Source organism: Ursus americanus, chromosome 9 (assembly GCF_024610735.1).
Source record: "Ursus americanus isolate L20-20 chromosome 9, mUrsAme1.1.p, whole genome shotgun sequence".
In the NCBI taxonomy this organism is placed as follows: Eukaryota; Metazoa; Chordata; class Mammalia; order Carnivora; family Ursidae; genus Ursus; species Ursus americanus.
In genome coordinates this window covers 14,559,445-14,570,186 of record NC_142135.1, presented here as the reverse complement: position 1 = coordinate 14,570,186, position 10,742 = coordinate 14,559,445, and the positions used below count along the sequence as shown (strand labels likewise).

Below are 10,742 nucleotides of genomic sequence, written 5' to 3'. Positions count from 1 at the left end.
CTATTTTAAATTATTAATGGGTTTTTAGAACTCTATTTTCCCTCCTATTTTTTTTTCTGTTTTTAAATTATCCTACAACTTCTCTACTCTCTGAGAAACCATTTCTGTAGTTAGTCTCTGAGGGAATCTTCTGGCCTAAACTGTGTTGATTTTAACTAGAGTGGCTGCAAGTGCCCGTGGGGGGCTTCCAACTGTCCCCACGTCTGTCCCCATGGACCAGGGGGCTACAGATCACTGGTAGGTGGGGCTCAGCCAGTGATCATTTGAACTCTTCCTGTTCTAGCTCCCGCTTGGAGGACACACTAGTATCCCTTCTATTCCCAGGTCCTTTTCAACGTCCGTGTCTTCTGCGGCATGAACTCAACATTCCAGCTCACAGACGGCGTGTGCATAACAGAATTCTGCAGGAAGAACCCCAGCAGCGAAGGATATAGAGGTGAGAAAAGAAAAGGCTTTATCTGCTACCAGAAGGAGGGCCAGTCTAGAAGTGAAATGGCGCTGACATTTGACAATTAGCAGAGACTCGATGTGTTCGAGGTCCTACGGGTCCTGCAACAAGTGGAACGAGCAGCAGGGCTATGGGATGGGGGGCAGGCTCATGCCCTTTAAGGCCAGTGCACTGTGACCAATTCTCTGAGACGTGACTTCGAGAGTTAACCCTTGCGTCTTCTCAGAAAATCTGACATAAAAGTCAACACATCTGAGAAAGTACCTTTTGTACTTTTTGTGGTGTGGACCAAAGCAGGATATATGGGGGGGGGGGGGTGTAAGCTTGAGACTTAGGGCTCTGCTTTTGCAGAAAGACCTTACTTAGCTCTTCACACTCCTGAGCACGTCCAGTACACCCATGCGTGGCCGAGAGTCCTCTCTGCCTCCACAGACAGCAGAGCCCCTCCCTGACGAATGCCACCAACAAGGGCCCAAATCATAGAGGCCGCTTTCACTCCCCAAAGCCAGAAAGGGTCCCCGTACAGTGACTGCCCGTCAGCCTCGACGTTAAAGGGAGAGGTTCTCTCGTGGCGTCTGTGACTGGTTGAATGAAGTCCAGGACAACGTTTGAAGAACTGTGTGGAGAGGTGAGACAAATAGTACCAGCACCAGTGGTGTAAGTGGACAAAGTACGGAACTCGGCCTGCCCCCCGGAATTCTGAGGGTGCCCCTCGTTTATTACAGTTCTAGCTTGCAGCCGCTCGGCAGGAAGGCCACGTTCCCCTTCCCTCAGCTTGCCCGCCTCCTCTCATTTCTCCCACAGCGCGAGGGAACAGTGACAACCCGCAACTCGAGGAGAGGTGACAGTGGGGATTTGCACAGCCACAGAGAGGGGAGGAATCCACAGCGACCCCTTGACCAAACATAACTTTATTCCATGCTTCTCAGGCTACCCGTGGAAAAGGGACAGTTTTGTTTTTTAAGTTTCTAATCCATCACAGCCTGATTCTTTTATAAAATATCATAAAAATGAATCACTGGAAAACTTAAAAGGCATAATTAGACTCAACAGGCATGAATGTCTCTGCCAGACGTACTCTCAATAACCGCACGTGTCTCGTCACAGATGCGTGAGAAACGGTTTGCAGCCTTGCTCTGGTTTGTGGAGAGGCTGGGAGATCACTTTGCAAAGTTCAACATCCTGAGACAATGTGGTGATTAACCTTTTTAAACACACATGTATTGAAATCTCACCACATTTCTTTATCTATCATCTATCTATCTATCTATCTATCTATCTATCTATCTATCTACCATCTATCATCTTTTACCTTGTATATTATTGCTTCCGTATTTTCAAGCTGTATGCTTGAATTTTGTTCTGTTCTACTCTATTCTATTCCATTCTACATTGTATCCACTTCATTCCATTCTGAATCTGTTTAGCTTGTGGCCACAAGGGCCTCTCTTCCTATGGATCCCAAAACAATTGGGTGGAAGGTATGCACATATGATTTTGGTAATGCCTCTAACAGTGGACTGCCATGTGTTAAAAATTTGTGGGGAAGTAGTCACTTGGTGACTGGTGAGTGTTCCTTTCATATTTCCTAGTGCAGTTTCTTTAAGTGGATGATTAAAGTCACTTTAAAACATGAATCTGTTTCTTTTTAAGCTTGGACTCCTTTGTTTCTTGATAGAACACTTTGGGGGTGGTGTCGATTGTCAGAAGTTCTTTTGGATATTCTTTGGTTCTACCTTACGATTTCACAAGGAAATGACTAATTGACTATTTTCTTCAGACACTTTTCCGCTTCCTTTAAAAAAAATTAAAGGGTGCTTTTTTTAAAAAAAGATTTATTTATTTGAGAGAGAGAAAGAGAAAGCATGAGCAAAGGGAAGAGGCTGAGGCAGAGGGAGAAGCAGGCTCCCCTCTGAGCAAGGAACCCGATGCAGGACCTGATCTGAGGACCCGATCCGAGGACCCTGGGATCATGACCTGAGCTGAAAACTGACGCTTAACTGACTGCGCCACCCAGGCGCCCCAAGAGTGCTTATTTTTTAAGATGATCTCTCACTTAGTTTTATTCTTGAACTATTTATTACTTTTATCTTTTTAAGGAGTTGACAATCTTTTTCAGTCCTAAGTATTACATGGCCTGCTAGGCCAAAATGAGCATATCTGGGACCTAATGCTCATGGTGAGTGTTTTGTTTATCTTAGATTTGTGTTGAGTTTTATCGAAACCCTGGATTTCTCATAATCGAAGAGGCAAAATCTATAGTCGTTCATATTCTTGTATCTTTTATGTTACTTACATTCCTCCTGGAACTGTGTAAGATTATGACCTTGCATTTGTAGGGGAGGAAAAACATATTTTTCTTTCTACCCTTCTAGGTTTTCAGCTAGGGCTGGATGGGAGAAAAAGGAACAAAGACCAGACTTTTCTGTGGCTCATAGTCCCAAGGCCGGATTCTTGAGGCATACGGGTTATAACCCTCCTACAGCTACCCCAAGGACTTCCTTTAATGTTTTACCACTAGAGTTTGCTCTGGTTAGTGTTACTTCGCTCTGGTAACTGTAACTATCCCTCCAGCCCCATCTATGTTAGCAATCATCCTTCAAGCATATGGCCCACTGATAGACATCAGAAGGGTCTCATGACTAACGTTTTACTAGACAGTAGTAAATAACCTTATCTTAACAGCAGCCAGCCCCTCAAGGTCCTGGAAACCTTGCTTCTAAATTCCTTAGAGATTTAATGCTATCCCTAACCCCCACTGACTAAAAACGTATATAATCAGTGACTCCTCATAATCCCAGTGCAGTTCTTTCCGCCCAGGGGTTCTGTCCCCGTGCTGTAATAAAAGCACTGTTTTGCACCGGAAACTGCTCAAGAATTTTTTCCTGATCCTTAGCCAGCTCACAGCCCCACATCAGGGCTCTGTAACAAAGGCAGATTAACTGGAGAAAAACAAACAAGTTTTATTAACATGTTTATCTTACGTATGCATTGGAGAAACTCCGGGACAAGTGACTCAAAGTTTTATTTAGAGCCTGGTGTTAGCAAGGAAAAAGACATTTTTTGGGAAGTGACAAGACAAAGGAAAAGGACTTTGGGTCTCCACCGGCAACAAACTGTGTGAAAACAACAAGGGAAACTAAGGGCAGATAAAGTCTAGTTACCAGTCTGGTATGTAGATTTCTCCTGTGCCCCCAGGCTGGATGAGGGACTGAAATTGTCTCTGGTGATTAGCTTTTGTCCTTTCTGGTGGAGAGGGGGAAGGAGACACTCTGGTAAATTTATGTCTTGCTTTTAGGCAAATAGGAGGAGAGCAGAGAGCAATTTTGTGTCTGCTCGTTCTTAATTGCCTTCAGTCTGAAATAATCCACGTGCCAAGCTGGCATATTTTGGAGGGGCCAAACTTTGCTAACCCTCACAATTAAGGCGATAAAACTTGAAAATTAGAGGAGGGCATTTTTCTTTCAATGTCGCTCCTAAGAAAGATCAGTGAGAAAGTACTATTAGTGCATATATGAAATTTAATATCTGGATTTTAAAAAACAGAGTGCAATGAAAATCACATCTCTGATTACACAAAACTAAATACAGATCACAGAGTAAAAACAGGAGTGAAAGACTCAAGAGAAAGGGGAGATAGAAATGATTTAAAAACCTACTCTGAACTCGACATGGATTTAAAAAGAAAAGCAAATTCCTTTCTTGGATACCATAGTCCTTAAAAGTACAGATTCTGGCACCAGACAACCTAGATTCAGATCATCTGACATCATTTATGCAATTGTCTTTGGGGTCCAGTAACCTTCTTAAGTGTGAAATAAGTGGCAATAATAATAATAAACAGCTGCCTTATGGTGTTGTAAGGATTAAATGAGTTAATACATTTAAGTGTATGGAATAGTGGCCTGGGAGCTATGAGCATGAAGATGGGTATGACAAATTTTCTGCTCTTTGAGAGCCGCCAGTAACTCTTATAAACAAAATATAAAACAATGAGAATAAAAGGTTCTAAGACAGACAAACGGATGGGTGGACCAATGTGAATAGACAGTGTGGGTGTCAGTGGTTAGAGTCAGTAAGTGAAGAAACAGAGACGTAAAGAGTTTGTCATTGACTTTTGATCTCTTGGCTAGCAAGACTGGGGCTGAGACTATGACTCCGAGAGCCATCTCTGAGTAGAGAACTAGGGCTCTTTCCCTCTACAGCCTTACCTCAGCCTCTATCCTTACTAGCTGTGTTACTTTGGGAAGTGACTCAGCCTCTCTGAGCCTTAGTTTGTGTTATCTATAAAACAGAGCTAATAACGCTGCCTATTTCTGGCACTTGTTATGAGTACTGAATGAGATGGTGTGTATAAAGTGTTTTACAGAATGCCTGGCTCACAGCAAGCATTCAGTATATCTTGCCTTTTATTAATAGTCATATAAATATTTTATTTCATTCCAGTACTGCTTGTGGAGAGTAGATTACATACTTGCAGTCACGTCGTCAAGATTGGTTCTATTTTTGTATACATTTTTTTGCTTCTGGGTAGAGTATACAAGACAGAAACAATCAGAAATAATAAACATATAGAGGGAAATACCACCATTACAAGGCAAAGCCTTCCCAGAAGAAGTAATCAATTGCAAAATGAAGTGACTTGGGTTTTCGCCTTTCTCTTTAAGCTCCACAGAGGCTGTATGCCATGCTTCAAAACACTCCAACATAAGAGCTTCAGAAAGGAGAAGAGAACAACAACAACAACAAAAAACAAAACAGATTTCTGGACAATCCAGTCCGTACAAAATACCTAGGACAATTCCTGGCACCAAAAACGCGTTCACTGTAAGTTAAACTGACTTTTTATGTGATTAATGAAAATGTCTTCTATGCCTTCTTCACAAATACTCACTAACCCCAAACAAACTAGGTTTGTCAACTTCAAGGTCGAAACAATGCCCCAAAAGAGAAAATTTCTCTGGGTGGGGGAAATCTATGGCTCCCTATGCTTTCAAGGGTTTAGGCCAGTTTCAAAATGTGAAAAAGTTAAATTGACCAAAGCTATCTTTTGTGTTGTTGTTGTTCTTGTTTGAGAGATCATTGTGAGCTAAGTGACAGGGAGTGTCATTGAAAGCCAAGTGAATTAGGGAACCGGGGGAAGCAAGCTTCCTGAAGAGAAGATCGTGCTCCAGGCCTAGGGTGCAGAGGCGCCTTTCCGTAAGCTGTTCAGCTGCAGATCCAACCCGTGTTCACTAAGCCCTGGGGTTGCACAGAGTCTGTGCGGGGCACTGGAGGTACCAGTGAGCACTGGTCAGGTTCCCCCTGGAAAGACAAGACATGCACTCAGACCTCAACCCAATGACACTGTCCAAAGTCAGTAAAAATCCCCTAATGAGGAATCACAGCGTAGAATGGGATGCAGCCCAGAGGAAAGGCACAGCAGTAAGTTCTGTGAGTCAGGGGAAGAAGAAAGCTCTGAGGTCTGCATGCATCTGGAGGGCTTCCTGGAAGAGGTGAGATCTTGGGCTGAAACTCAGCGGGAGTACAGCGTCAGGAGAGGTGTGAAAGGGGCGAGTTCCTGGGGCATAAGCAGGGGTTGCTGCTGTGTAAAGGGAGCAGGCAGGGATACGTCTGGCACTCAGGAGACCCACTGGGGCATCACTTAGTACTCCTGTGCTACGGCCTCATAAAACATGGAGACTGGAGGCCCAGACTCCTCAGAGATGAGGGCAAGAAGTACCCACCAGAGCTCAAGGGGGCATCTAAAAGAGTGGTAGGGAAGGGAGGGAATGGGTACCCCCTGTGGTCTGAGCTCCAAAGGTCTCACAGGAGATTAGTTTATTCCACTAACTTTCCTCTCATAAATTTCTCCCCAGAGATTGTGACCGTCCAGGAAATGGAAGATTCTGACAGAGGAGTGAACTTAATGTGCCCCGCGTAGAGCATGTCGAATCCCTTTTACCGGCTCCCCACCTCTTCCTGTTTGCCACAGAGGACTGTGCCTGGGCCCTGGGGGCTCGCACCCCCTCAGAGCAGCCCCTTGCTAATCCTGGGTGACTGGAGGAATGCAAGAGCCCTCCTTCTTTGTCTGAAGACAAGAACCCCTCCAGAGTGTAATTTATACTGCAGAACTCTCTGCAGGTTCAGGCTGAAGATGGGGGCTGCATGGACCTCCTACCCTTACTTGGCTTCCTCCTCCCCCTTCCTCTACTTTCTTTCCTTCCTTCCTGGTTTCTTGGGGGGAGCACTTTCTCAACCCATTCCTTGCCCTGGACTCCTCAATGCAGGGTCTGCTTCTGAAACGGTGGATGGAATCAAGGTTTCAAGGAGAGGATAAGCATGTTCCATTTGCTTGAGGGAACTAATCTCACTTAGGTACAAAGGGAATGAATGCAAATCTGGAGAAGAGATTAGGAATCCGGCTGTTGCATGATGCATTGCAGACATTTTTTGAAGCTCAAGAAATTCATAATTCTTTTTTGCGGTGTATCGGCCGAGACAGCCAATTACTGGTGCAGTTGCCTTGGCTCAGCTGAAACATGATGGAGTCTAAGTTCCCTGAATGCATCTTGCAGTTCAGAACTTGACTACACAAAGTGTAGGTTAGAGACGCTGCCTGTGTTCCCCACCCGTGTCTCCTGCGGACTTGGTGGTGCCGGAAACTACTTGATGCTACAAGAACTTGTGGTTTTCTGAGAGCTTCCTCTGGCAAGCTGACATACTTGGCCTGATGTCAGGTGGGCTGTAAATGCTGGGGAATTTATACCCTCAGAGCAGTTCTCATCTAACGGGAATCAGTGCTTGGAACAGCCCAGATTTCTCAGTTCTTCAGTGGTTCTGAGCTGTGCGCTACACTGCCCCCTGGAGGCTGAGACCCAGTCTCCCGCAAGGGCGTTCCCTTGGCTCCGGCTTGATGCCAGTCCCCATTCTCCATCCCCCTCCTGGCGTCTCCTGGGATTTATTCCAAGTCTCTTTGCAATAAACCTTTGATCAGGATCTGCCTCTGAGGGAACCCAAATGAAGACAGACAGCTTGAAGCTCACCACTTTCATATTCGCAAGAATGTTCTCCACCGAGATGCAGTTTCTTTAAAAGGCAATTTACCTGTGTTGCTGCTCGGCATGGTCAGAGCACACGCCTCTGCAAAATGTTGCAGCCACCGTAACTCATGTTGATGAATACGGTCAGTCAGGAGAAAGATTTTTTTCCCTTTTGACTCTGGTCTGAATAATCATGAGTGGTATGGCAAGCGGAATGTTTCAGCAGAAGAAAATCAAGGAAACTAGGGAAATCGCAATCATTCCCGAAGTGGTGGGAAGCTATTCTGCGAGTCACTGATTCCGCAAATATTTGTCAAGTCTTGTTTATGCACAGGGCGCTGTGTGGTGCCAAGATGGTTGTAATTGTAAATTTGATTCTGGAGAATGCATCCCATAGTCATGAAAGCCAGGAGAATAGTCGTGTTGGTTAACTAAAAAGCAATATAACAGATTTGCAAGCTTGCAACTTGCTCAGATACTGTCTCTGGAATCAGGATCAAGGGAGGAATTCCTTCCTGTTTTTTTGAGTGTGGATACGCAACTGCCAAAGAAGTGTATATCCAGACCCCTAAGGTGGCTGGTTGGTGGGTGCTAACGTTCATTAGATTTTGTGAAATGCGACATGGTTTTCAAAAAATAAATCACTCTAGTTCATATTCAACCTCATATAGTCTTCAGCTTTTTCTAATTGCTTTCTATAAGCTTTTTTTTGTTTCCACAACACAATTGTGAGTTGTGTCGTATCATCCCACTAGGTTGTGTAACTGTAAATGCACAGGGTAAGTTCCCCCACTTACTAATGTCACAAGTGTTCAGTGCATGACTGTGGTGTGCCAGGCACTGCCTTCTGGGCACTGATGCCCACTCACTACCAGAACCCCCACCTCCCCTTGCTATGAAAAAGCAATAGAGAACACGTGGTCTCAACTTGCAGGGAATTTCTGGTTTATTTGCAGAAACAGGCAAAGAAAGAGGAATTTTCCAAATGGCATGGTGAGGGCTAAGAAAGAAGAGAGTATGGGATGGAGAAATTCCAGTCCATTCAGATTCGGGAAAGCGGAGAGAACAAGTGGGCCCAGGGACGAACCCAGAGTAAGTGTCATCTAAAGTTCATGTGTATGGGCTTTAAGGACTTAGCTAGATAGAGAGAGACACTGGAGGCAGAAGGGAAAACACAAGCAAGCGTCTAGACACGGAGGAGAGCATGGGGTGTTCAGTGGAGCTGGAGTGTGGAGTTGCTCAGCGCTGGCAAAAGAAAGGAGGGGAGGCCGAACGGGAAGGGCTCGAATGTTCTGCTATGCAGTGTAGACCATTTTGGAAGGGTTAACAGGGAGAGATTGAAATTTTTTAGCAGATTAGTAAAAAAATCAGATTTCCACTTTAGTTTGCTTTGGCTGCTCCATGGAAACCGAATCGTGGTGGAAAAGACTGGAAGGCAGGAGACCATTCAGGAGGTAGTACAGTGGCCTTGAAGGGATCAGATGATAGAGTGACCGGGCAGGTATCAGTGGAAATGGAGAGATGTGGGTAGAAGTGTTAAGAGTGGAAGAGAAGCTCCATGTAAGGAGATTGTGTGTGTGTGTGTGTGTGTGTGTGTGTGTGTGTGTGTGTGTGTGTGGTGAGGGGGCACAGAAAGTAAGTGCACTTCATACAGAAGGGGGCGCTGGGCTGAGGAAGGAGACATGACTCAGCCTAGCTTCAGGGGTGACTAGAAATTTCATTCCTTTTGTTGTTTCTTCTTGAAACTCTTTGCTACAAGATCTTTGATCACGTGTGACACAACCCAGCAAACTCTCTCTTTTGTTCTGAATCTGCTGACAAGGCAAAACAGAACTTCAGCTTCCGGTTCTTTATCTCATGGTTGATTAACAGAGATTAAAACTCTGTGCTCTCAGACGTTTGCCATATTTGGGAAAAACAGCCATTTCCTGTTTTGAAGCCTAAAATTTATGTCTGCAGCTTGAAAAACCACAGTGTAAACCACCTCATTTGAAAACGTGTATAAAAGCTGAGGTGCTCTGAAGACATTTAGACTGGGATTGATACTGCTTGCGACAGTCTCTGGCATATTAGTTTCGTAACTTGTCTGGTTTTTGTCTTAGACAGTTTGGTGCCATGACTCAGGATGGGACCTTGTCTTCAGATTCTCATTTACCCCAGCCAGGTAATAAGGCCATTTAGAGCCTTTTGTGCTCCATTTCTGGCTGGAAACCTAGGGATCTAAAGGTGAGTCCTGATCCTGGTCCTATATGTTCCAAACTCTTGTCTCTTGGAAGCCTGGTAAGAATTTGATTTAGATTCTTTCTGAGTACTTTAGTTGATTTCCAGTGATGGATTTTTTTTTTTTAAGGTTAGACCATTTGGCTATCTCTGTAAATGATTTAAATAGTTTATAGATATTTTATCTCTATTGAATAAAAGATGACGGAAAATTGAGTTCATTACTCTTTTCTGCTTGTTTATCCATTTTTCTCCATTTTGAACTCAAATCCATTAAGAATTTGTACCCATTAGGAGGGAAAGAACTCTTTTTATATGAAAGTGAGTTTCATATTTCTGGGTTTACCCCTGATGTATGGACTGAGATTTTGGAATCGAAGCTATGTTTTCTGGATCTAGAGGTACGTGTATGTGTCTATAGGTATGTAATATTTTCCTACCTCCAGATGGTATTACTAAATGAGATTACAAAATTTTAAAAAAGAGCTCTACTCTAATTGACTTAGAGCTAGCTAAGGTCTTATACAAATGGGACTATTCCTAAAAATTCTCAAATATTGAAAAAATTAAATTTTGAATATTTCAATGTGCTCAAAATACTTTCTTATAGGCAGTAACTCAAATGTTCTAAGAATTCAAGTTTACATAATTTAGGTAACTTTGGCAAATGAGACTAATTTAATATTGTTGGTTTAATATGAACAGCTTTATCTTCTGAGTTGTCAGCATTAAGTGTAGCACAAACGTACATTTTTATTTTACTTGGGCATGTTTCTCCTCAACTTGTGAAGGTTTGCTGATTTAATATGCTATCATTTCAGTTACTATATTTTAAGATTATAATAAATTTAAATTTGTATTTAGTCAAATTAAGTCATTATTTGGACTAACTTTATTTCAAAAGTAATTATGTTTTGTAGAATGTCAGCTTGAAGACAGTTTCCAAAATCATTGGGTAACTTAAAACCTTGGACTGATGCTAAATTGAGTTAATTCATGAATCATTAGATACCTAGATCATATCTAAGTAGGATAAAATACTGAAGAATTAA

General features: G+C 43.3%; 1 long non-coding RNA gene across 1 annotated transcript; it reads left to right on the top strand.

The window, feature by feature from the left end:
• The first annotated feature begins 335 nt into the window (after positions 1-335).
• On the top strand, positions 336-10,505 carry LOC148109417 (uncharacterized). The gene is made up of 3 exons (XR_015725705.1): positions 336-436; positions 5,116-5,275; positions 6,307-10,505. It is a non-coding gene; the product is annotated as an uncharacterized LOC148109417 (long non-coding RNA).
• The last annotated feature ends 237 nt before the right edge of the window (positions 10,506-10,742 follow it).